General features: G+C 43.9%; 1 long non-coding RNA gene across 1 annotated transcript; it reads right to left on the bottom strand.

The window, feature by feature from the left end:
- Positions 1-16: 16 nt before the first annotated feature.
- Positions 17-6,978, bottom strand: LOC143709688 (uncharacterized). The gene is made up of 3 exons (XR_013194381.1): positions 6,928-6,978; positions 569-648; positions 17-157 (listed from the first exon to the last, which is right to left on the bottom strand). It is a non-coding gene; the product is annotated as an uncharacterized LOC143709688 (long non-coding RNA).
- Between the last annotated feature and the right edge of the window lie 3,994 nt (positions 6,979-10,972).

Raw genomic sequence — 10,972 nt, 5'->3', positions numbered from 1 at the left:
TCTTCTCTACAGATTGCAGAGTCATTATATTTCTCAGGATATAGAAACTTATAGTATGTAATGCAGTGTTCAGACTTCTTCAGAGAGATGCTGCAGGTGAAAGTTACTTCTTTCCTCACAGTTCCAGTCACATCAGCACAGCTTACACTGATGTCATCTGAAAAATAACAGAGTATATCATATAATACAACAACTGAATAATTATAAAGATCTGGGGTTTTTTTACATCTCAGTAAACTTATAACACATCAGACTTTTCTATGTCCATGTGGATATAATGGACATACAGTGACTCTTTCACTCGAGACCCTATTCATAAAATAAAACCACTGCATCATGTGTTTTTGTACATTATAGTTTGAACAGGATTTAATATCTGGTAATTGGAGGGTCACATGTTTTATTATAGCTTATATATTCAATAGTAATATATACACTACAGTTTCTGCATGCAACATTCTGATCAGTTGAGAGTCAGTTGAGAAACATAAGATTTTACCTTTTTTTATTATTAATGTCTTAGATTACGCCCTCCTCAAAATTTCTAGGGGAAAGTTTATTCTCTTACCATCAGCTTGACAGACAGCAGTAAAAGTCCAAACCAGAATGAACAGTTGCACTGCATTTACAGCATTCATGGTTTTGATTCTGCAAAATAATAAAAAAACAACATAAAGTTGTATAAGAAGTGAAACTTAAACAACTAGGACAAATAAGGAAGTGCAAGAGGAGATGATTTACTGTAAGCTCAGCAGAGATGTCCGAATTGAATTAAATAACTGTGCGAGGTTTCACATAACATAATGAATCATGAATTAATTTAGAGGGGTTGAAGAGACTCACGAGTGTAAAATACAACCAGAAAACCACAATGATACTACAATAAAGCAGAGAGCAAACAACAAAACGCATCCATTCATGATAATATTGCTGCTGAATCTACCGAGCCACGACAGAAATTGAACGTGATGATCTTTCACGAGTTCACAGTTACAAATGATGAGAAAATAAATGGTTATGCATATTTGGCGTGCTGTCCGGGGGGAGGGCTCTGAGCTCGGAAATTGGGCCCGAACCCAGAGTACTCCCCCCGTTTCTCTGTTTAGGAAGATAACTAGGCAAGTGTGAGGAGAGGTGGTGGTGGAGGGATGCTGAAAACTGTCGAGGAATATGGGTGAGTTGACTGAGTATATTTATAGGCTTTAATTGTGCTGATTGAGTGGACCTGTTGATTACTGATTGCTGACAGCTGGCTGGAATGACTTGATTGTTTGATCATTAGAACGTGTTCCTCCCGAACCTTGTTAATAAAACATAAATTCACGAGTTCACATTTACAAATGATCAGAAAATAAATGGTTATGCGTATTTGGCGTGCTGTCCGGGGGGAGGGCTCCGAGCTCGGAAATTGGGCCCGAACCCAGAGTACTCCCCATAAAGCAAAGTGAATAAAGGACAGCCGCCTGCTTAAAGACCCCCCGAGGGAGCACAGACATTGGCGGGCTGGCATTTCAAGGAGAGCCTGGTTGTTTGGCTGGGAGAGCTCTCGCGGTGTCCGATGAGAGTTCAATGCTTACGGTGTCGGACGGGTAAGTATGGATGTTCGAACGGGAGGGTTCTTGTGGCAATGGTCATGGCATCGGAAAGGGTAAGCCTCACCAGTCAGGAAAGAGAAAAACATAGATGCTTGACTGGGAGGGTTTGGCTACGTCCGCTGGGAGATCAATACTCGCTAGATGGAGGAGGAGATGAAAATGCTTGACCTGGGGAACTCTCGCTGTGTCCGCTGGGAGATCAATACTCGCTGGACGGAGAAAGAGAAGAAATAAATACTCGACTGGGAAGGCTGTCTCTGGGTCCGCTGGGAGATCAATACTCGCTGGACGGAGAAAGAGAAAATATAAATACTCGACCTGGAAGGCTGTCTCTGGGTCCGCTGGGAGATCAATACTCGCTGGACGGAGAAAGAGAAGACATGGATGCTCGACCGGGAAGGCTCTCGCTGTGTCCGCTGGGAGATCAATACTCGCTGGACGGAGAAAGAGAAGACATAGAAGGTCGACCGGGAAGGCTCTCGCTGTGTCCGCTGGGAGATCAATACTCGCTGGACGGAGAAAGAGAAGACATGGATGCTCGACCTGGAAGGCTCTCGCTGTGTCCGCTGGGAGATCAATACTCGCTGGATGGAGAAAGAGAAGACATGGATACTCAAATTTTATTTATTTATTTATTTATTTTAACCAGTGAGGATTTGGTGGGCTTTTTTGATATGGAAACGATTAGTTCTGATATAGGTTTGGAACGCGTCTGAGGACAATCTTCCAAGCGCTTGGATCTGTTGCTGGGAGAGGCCTTTTTGGGCTGCTGAGGTTGCTGCCCCGATGCGGAAGGAATGGCTGGAGAAATTCTCTGCTAAGATGCCTGATAGTTGGAGAACAGATTTTAGGTGTTTTTGGAACCAAAAGCGTGTCACGGGTTTGTTAGAGTCGTCTATGAACAGGGGTTCGAGATGGGATTTAGCATGAGAGTTTCTCAGTTGGAGGTATGCTAGTATAGTTTGGGAAAGTTGAATTGGTGAAGAGAGGTTGAAAATATATATGAAGTGGCCTTTTTTGGTTTGGTCTGTTTTGCTTTGTTTGATCAGATTAGAGATAGTTTCGCTGTCAAGCACTGAAAGATCTGAGATGTTTGGGTGGATTTTTGGGTCGAATCTGGAAGTGATAGCCAGTTCAGAGCATCTTAGGAAACCAAAAAAAGCTAAAATAAACATGGCGTCGAGTGTGCGAGAGGTATTAAGGGATCGGTAGCCTGTGCGGAGGGTATAAATGCGTTTAGTAAGAATATCTAATGTTATGGGTTGTCTGTTATGGGACCCGACTTGGAGGCTCTTAACGCTGTTAAGGTAAGAGATGAAGGAGGTAATAATCAGGGAATGGCGTGTTATAAGAAAGCTGGAAGGCTTTAAAACATCTCCATGCGGTCACATAGGATTGGAGAGTTCTGGGGGAAACTGCTTGGAGAATAGTGTCGAGCGATATGTTGAGGAGGGATTTTTGCGGGTGGGTTATGGGAATATTAATTCCGAATAATGAGGTACTGGAGTTGGTAGCTTGTCTGCCTCTGGAGCCAGCATCCTGAATTTCTGAAACATAAAGCGAGATAGAGAGTCGGCAATTTGGTTTTTTGACCCGGGGATGTGTTTGGCAATTAAGATAAATTGATCACATGCTGAAATCCAGATTAGACGTCTTAAAAGTGGCATCACTGCGGGTGAATGGGAACGGCCTTTATTAATGCACTGGACTGTAGCTTCGTTGTCACAATGCACTATGATGCTGCTGGCAGTCCATTCTTTCCCCCACAGGAAGGCTGCTACTACAAGAGGGTAGAGCTCGAATAATGCAGAGTACTGTAGCGTGTCCTGTATTTGGGGGGGCCAAGTAGACGCGAACCAGCGTCCTTGGCAGAACCCCCCAAAGCCGACTGAGGGGGCTGCATCTGTGAACAGCTGGATGTCGATGGGGGAGGAAATTAGATCCTTATAGGAAAAGGATAGGCCGTTCCACTGTTTAAGGAAAGTTATCCATAGGCTGAGTTTGTCGCGGCATGCTGGAGTTAGGGAAATGAGATCCTCTAGTGCGTGAACTGAAGACGCGAGAGAGAGGAGATGAGAAATGAAAGGGCGGCCTTGTGGAATAATGCGCATGGCGAAGTTTAAGTGGCCGAGCATGGATAGGAGTTCGCGTTTGGAACACTTTGAACTATCTACGAGGGTAGATGAGATGAGGATTATTCTACGAGGGTAGATGAGATGAGGATTATTCTATCGATTTTCTCCTTGGGCAGGGAGGCCTGGTATTTAACTGAATGTAGATTAATGCCAAGGAACTCAATGGATGTGGCGGGACCCATGGTTTTTTCCTGGGCGATGGGGATTCCGAGCTCGGAAAAGACTTTTTGAACTGTGAGGATCTGGGCTGCTGGAATGGCGCCGGGAGGCGAAATTATTAGAAAATCGGCCAGCAGGTGAATGAGGTGAGGAATTGCATAATTGTTTGACAAGATCCAGCAAACGGCTTCAGATAGCATGTCAAAAATTTTGGGGCTGCTTTTGCATCCAAAAGTTAAGCGTACGGCGAAATAAAACTTCCCATGCCAGCGCACTCCAAATAAGTGCCATGACTCCGGGTGGATGGGCATCACTTTAAAAGCCGAAGTGATGTCAATTTTTGCGAGCCAGGCACCCCGACCCACGATTTTTATCAGGTCGACTGCTTGATCTACGTCGTGGTATTTGAGAGAAAATTCGTAGAGTGGGATCAGGCTGTTAATGCTTGGGAACAGGGATTTATGTGGAGCTGGCAGATCGACTATGAGGCGTTTCTTACCTGAAAACTTTCTCGTAGCCACTCCAATGGGGCTAATGCGAAAAACTTTGAAAGGAGGCTCGTCAAAAGGGCCAATCATGAGGCCTGACTCGACTTCTTTTTTAATCAGGTTGTCTACCACGTCGGGCTCGGCGAGAGCCGATTGGAGATTATCGCAGATGATGTTTTGGGAGAGCGGACAAACCACTCCAGGTTTAAAACCGTGTTGTAGGCCAGACAGCAGATATTCAGTGAAGTCCGGGTGGTGAGCTAGTTCGATAGAAAGGCGAGAAATATTCACGGGAGTCGATAAATAATTTTTAGATTTTTTATTGACATCTTTAAAGACAGGGCATACAGGACGGGCATGAGCACCGCCACAGAAGCTACATATGTGCAAGTACCGACAACGCTGCCTGGTGCACTTGCCGATATTAAAATTGTTGCAAGGCTGTTTGCTGTCCGTAAGTGCTCTGGAGCTGAAATTAGCCTCATGTGGATATGGGTTGCTAGTCGCCGGTCTTGGTGTGTAGCTGGTGGATTTGACTGGTGCTGTTTCCGGGCATGGGGGAACGGAGGGGTTAACTTGAGGGCACAATATTGTGGAATGTGCCACTTACCTGCAGACAGCGCAAGAAATATTCCTGCAGCCAAGGAAAACTCTGCTGTGTAGGTCAGTGTCTAGTGCTCCCCAGTATGGGCATTGGTTCCACTGTGAAACCCTAACAGCGCATTTTGCTGAGAAGAGTTTATGATACGTGTAAAAGTGCCCTCCCCCGTAGGACAACGCGAGCTCGGCTATCAGCGCTAAATAGTCTATGAGGGAAGGCGCCTATGAGGGAAGGCGGAGCAAATGATTTCTGTGAAGTGGCTGAAAGCAATTGAAAACTCCGAAAAAGAAAGTAAACGTGATGAATGTGTATTTTGGTTTTTTAAGGTGACTGAAAAATCCCTGCAGTCTAACTGACGTTTAGAATCGGATACGGGAAGCAGAGAAAGAAAATGTGAAAGGTCTACATCCGCACCTGCCAGAATCTGTGCTCGGATGTTTTGAGTCACTGGGGGAGGCTCCAGAGCGACAGCGTCTGGTGAGACTGGCATCGGGGTAGCTGTGAAAAGAGAAAATTGTGATTTGGCATTTAAGAGAGAGCTGTAAGGGAGAGAAGCCTGGGCTGCGACTATCGGCGGAGGCAGCCTCACGCTTAGGTCGGCCTGTGGGACTTGAGAAGGGAAATTGAGAAAAGCATAAGGGGGAAAAGGAGGAAATGAATGAGAAGCCTGAGCTTGTGTTGCAAGCGGAGGCGGTCTCGCACTTGCTTGAGCTGCAGGCCACTGAAAATGGGAGGGGTTAGCAGTAGTCGCAGGAAGATTGTGGAAAGTTTGAGCCTACACCGCTAGCGGAGGCAGCCTCACGCAAGCGTCTGCTACGGGAGCCGGAGGCCACTGCAGAGGAAAAGAGTTAGAAACAGCAGGAGGAAAAAACTGGGAGGCAGAGGGTGAGCCGGCGGGCCCAGCTGTGTATGGCGCTGCGGCGGGAAGCGCCGTGCTGAATAGCTCAGCTGAAGCGGGAGGCTAGTGAGGTCTCGTGGCGGTGGAATCTGGAGCGCGACCCAGGCTCGCAGAAATCCTGGCGCCGCGGTTTGAAACGCGCGGCAAACCGTATCTTGCATGGAAAGTTGGCGGAGTCGGGCGAGGCGAATTCGGGGCCTCACGAGAATTTCCCAGCCTGCTGGCCGCCTTGGAACCTGGGGTGGATTTGGGAGAGAGATTTGATGACTGCAAGGTAACGTATAAGTTGTATAGTTGCGCTTTAGTCATCCTGCGCAAGGGCTGAATATCAGAGTTTATCAGCACTTGTCTCAGACTCAAGACTGTCCACTTCCCAATAGGCGTAATCGTTGGTACGGCCGAACGATAGGAGGACGCCGGGGAGGAAGCTGGAGTCCTCGCCGGTGGAGGTGAGGGTAAACCTCGGCGTCTTGACGTGCGAGGGGTTTCTTGCGCAGACCGGCGCCCGCGAGATGAAACGTGGGGCTCGGAGGCGGTATCAGGTGGAGAGGTTGTCCTGGGGCCAGCTGATGGCACCGGAGGAACCAGAGCATGGTTAAGCTCGTCATCGGATGGTGAAAGCTGCATTTGGGACATCGTAGCAAAGCGGTAAACCAAATGCTGAAAACTGTCGAGGAATATGGGTGAGTTGACTGAGTATATTTATAGGCTTTAATCGTGCTGATTGAGTGGACCTGTTGATTACTGACAGCTGGCTGGAATGACTTGATTGTTTGATAATTAGAATGTGTTCCTCCCAAACCTTGTTAATAAAACATCAATTAATGTTATATCAATTGCATTGTATTACACTGAAACATTAACCAGACAAAATTATCACAAACATGCAAAAACTGTTTTCTATAGGCTATTTAAAAGACATATGTAATCACATGTGTAAATCACATAATACAAAGTTATCATGCATGTGCTGAAGATTTTCCTGTGGCTGGTTATGAATTAGTAAATATAAAGGAGATTATTTTCCTGTTGAGAGAGAGTTATTGCTCACCTCTGGTCTGTATGTCTTCAGTGTGTGAGTTCATTCACTCTGACTCTCTCAGATTCACTCCAGATTTATAAAGGATAGCCTAGTAAACTTTCACTTTCAAAATGACTCGGTTGCTCTCAGAACAGCCGGCAGTCGTGGCTGTCACTGCTTGCAAATCTCCCTTCATGATTTAATGCTGCAATTTTGCATTTCAATATGTCAAATAAGATACCGACAGATCCATATCCTCTCTGCTTGTTGCAAGGAACACCAAAAGATTCTAAACATTTCAAGCGGTTTAACAGCACTCGTCAATGTCAAAACAATTGAGATGACTAATCTAATCAAAGAAGGTGATTCAATTAGATTAGATCTGGGATTAAGTGTTCACCGTACATGAATTAGGCTACAGCGCGACACTTCAGTTTTAACGATAAATGAGATTGGGGAGGGGATGTAGCTAAACATGTAATATTTTGTATATTATTGTATTTTATATAGGCTATTATATGTTATTACAGCAATATTTTATTTTTTAAATGAAAAGATATTTGCAAATAGTTCAAAAGGATATTATTGTTTGTTTACTGTTCTTGGATTCCCATTTTGTTTTGCTACCAAAGTCATCGATGTGTTACACTATTTAATATGCAATGTCAATATTTCTTTAATAAATAAATATAGCCTATAACAGATGATGAATAGGCCAATATAGTAGGCTACTTAAAGGGGCATTCGGCAACTATTTCAACTTAATAAAACCGTTTAGAAATCATTTGGATGGTTTAATAACCTGTTCTGGTGAGAATGGTGACTTTCCCCGCTCCCCCCAGCGTTCCCAGGCGGAAAACCAACCTTGCAACATGGGGACTTACGTCCAGGTAAGTTGGAAATAGGAAGTCTCGTGAGAAGCGAGAACGAGCGAGAAACAGAAACTGCTTTATGGCAATTCGACATAAACACACACGCCGCCCTCAATGTGTATGATGTATTACCCACCTTGGTAGACATAGCTACACAAAGAAATGATTCAAAGTTCATCTCCCTCGTAGAGGGAGAGGCGAATATGAAAATAACACTTAGTAAAGAAAAGAAAGATCGGGAGTGATGCGGAGGTGCGCGTCCGAGACGGTGGCCGAAGCCTGTTCGAAGCTGGTGTTTCCCGAATTTTGACCGAAGAGAAGAGCGAAGAGAAACGGGCGAGTTCCTCTTTTGAGGGAATCCCATCCCCGCCCCTTTTTGCGGGGAGGGCAAATCATCTTGGAGCATTTTGAACGGGAGAAGTTCTTCTTTGTTTCGTCAGGAGAACTTTTTGCATAGTTTATGATGGTATAACATTTCGTCATTTCTAACTACAGGCTGTATACATAGAATAATACATTTTACTGTAATTTTCCATGTATGACTAGTTCAATCAAAGCACGACGATCATGAGGCTACCAAACAGGAAATATGAAAGTAGAAGAAAACCAAAGTGACATTCATATGCAGAATTACAAGCATTTTAAAGTTTGATTAACACACAATAAAATTGTCAGTAGTTCCCGTGTGGCGTGTGAAGACATCAACGCACAAAAGGAATACATTTAAAAATATTTACAGGCACTTTTTCTCTGAAAAGTGCCATGGCTGCCGGTTGCGTGTTAATGCATGCGCGTGTGTGTATAAGTTCATCCCGTGGTTGGGGGGTGGTGAACTTTGCTCATCCCCTGCGGGGGATTGTTCTGTGTGTGCGTATTTTTGTGAATTGATGAGTTTAACACCAGAATAGTGGTTGACTATCTGGCTAAACAATGTCTTATTTGTGAGGGGCAATCTTCAGGAGGGGGACACTGGGGAGTTTACACACGGGATCTCTAGTCAGAGTGGCGCCTTTTGGTCACATGTCGGTAAAACCGGACACTGCTTTGTGTATTCATTAGTAATTTAATCAAATGGTAGAACTGGCCATCTGCTTGCGGTTACACAATACATGTAACTTTATAACGTTGCACTCTTTCTATAAGTTATAAATAGCTAGTAAGATAACGTTAAAGGATTAGTTCACTTTAAAAAAAACTTTTGCTGATAATTTACTCACCCCCATGTCATCCAAGATGTCCATGTCTTTCTTTCTTCAGTCGAAAAGAAATTAAGGTTTTTGATGAAAACATTCCAGGATTTTTCTCCATATAATGGACTACAATAGGACACAAACGGTTCAAGGACCAAATGACAGTTTCAGTGCAGCTTCAAATGGCTTTAAACGATACCAGACGATGAATAAGGGTCTTATCCAGCGAAATGATCGGCCATTTCAAAAATAAATAAAAAACTTTAAGGTTTATAAGCACAAATTGCCTTGCTCTTGCTTTAAGGTTTATAAGCTTGCCTTGCTCTGTTCTGTGATGCGCATTCGTGACTCTCCTGTTCGAACTCGTTCATCAAAATGAACAAATCTTTTTTCGAGTCATTTCGCTAGTTGAATGAACGAAATGACTCGAAAAAAGACTCGTTCAAAATGAACAAATCTTTTTTCGAGTCATTTCGTTCGTTGAATGAATGAAATGACTCGAAAAAAGATTCGTTCATTTGGATGAATGAGTTCGAACAGGAGAGTCACGAACGACGGTACGCGCACGCGCTGTGCAAGAGAGGGGTGATACAGCAACAGCTGTATCGATACTGTCGTGCTTTTGAATGTAGCCAATTCAGGGCTCGAATTTCAGCACGGGATTGCGAGTATTAGCCTACGCATTATTCTAATCATTCCCGCAGGTCTCCCACTTATAATACGGGAAATTCCCGCAAACATTGATTCACTTTAGCATGTAGATTGTATAAGTAAATTAATCCATACACGTTGTAAAATCGAATAAGTCATTTTAAAACATTCTGCAAGCTGTGCCGCGTCTTCTGTCTCGGGTTACTCAAGGCGTCAAGCGCGCTGAAGGCGGCGTTACTAGGCTACACTCTCGCTTTCAGGAGTCGGGACATGACGGAATATTCACTTGCATATTCGTGCCATCATTGCATTGTCACTTAACTTTACCATTCGCTTGTCTTTTAAAGTCTTACCACGCTAAACATTCAAGCGATTTTAAACTATTCAGTACTCGCATGCTCTCTGAGAGAGGGTTTTCTCTGCACGCATAGAGTAAAGCCGCCTCACAAACAGCCTGTGAGTAACAAAAGTTCTTTTTCACGGATTATTTCACTTTTACAGACAAAAACAAGCAAAATTATGCGTGCTCTACCTGCTGACGAAATTTGACGTACATGACGTGAGTGGTTTTCAAGGAAATCTCAATGTTTCATCCGTTCCGCGTTTCAATCGTCCCGGCTCTCCCCTATTAAAAATTGGCAAAGCTTCAATTCCCCTGGCTGGCCACTGTTTGTTGCCATTTTGTCAGCGTTTGTTGCCCGCCAAGTATCCATGGTAGTTACGTGACTGCAACCGGTCTGGGATAAAATTTTTTTTTTAATGGATTTCATCACCGCTACATGCAGTCGTTAAACCACGTGTTAAGATATGAATGCAGTTTGTTAATATTTTCCATCATTACAAACAATACAAGTCACAACTGTCCCTCAAGAGAGGTGCTTCCCATGGCCATGATGCTTTAGGGAAACTTTCACTGTAATAACCATGCATTTATAATCCCTTTCAAATACTTTTGTAATATAGAACTGTTTCTCGCCCACATTTTTCCATTCATCCTTCTGGGCTCAAATTCCTGGCATCGGGACAGGCAATCTGTTCAAAAGCTTGGTTTTAGCCCAGTTTGTTTTTGTTGAAACAATTGTACCTTTTAAACACACAGGGAGAGCAGCCAGAGAAATATTAATGTTCAATTGTCAAGGGCAAGAGCCCAACTAAAGCCAACACTTAACACCATCATGGTGACTATAAACTAAACAATAAATCATCACCATCTAAACCTCTGTTAATTCTCAAAAAGAACTTCTGATTGTGACAGAAATAAAGTAAACCTGGTTAGTAATATGTGAGGCTGGTAATGCTGTTTGTGGAGTTGTTTAAATCAATTTGTTGTTTAAACAATGCTTTACGCTTTAACCAGCTCAG

This window comes from Siphateles boraxobius, unplaced genomic scaffold, assembly GCF_051911475.1.
Source record: "Siphateles boraxobius isolate OS27281-9 unplaced genomic scaffold, OSU_SipBor_1 46, whole genome shotgun sequence".
NCBI lineage: Eukaryota > Metazoa > Chordata > Actinopteri > Cypriniformes > Leuciscidae > Siphateles > Siphateles boraxobius.
This window is presented reverse-complemented; position numbering and strand designations above follow the sequence as displayed.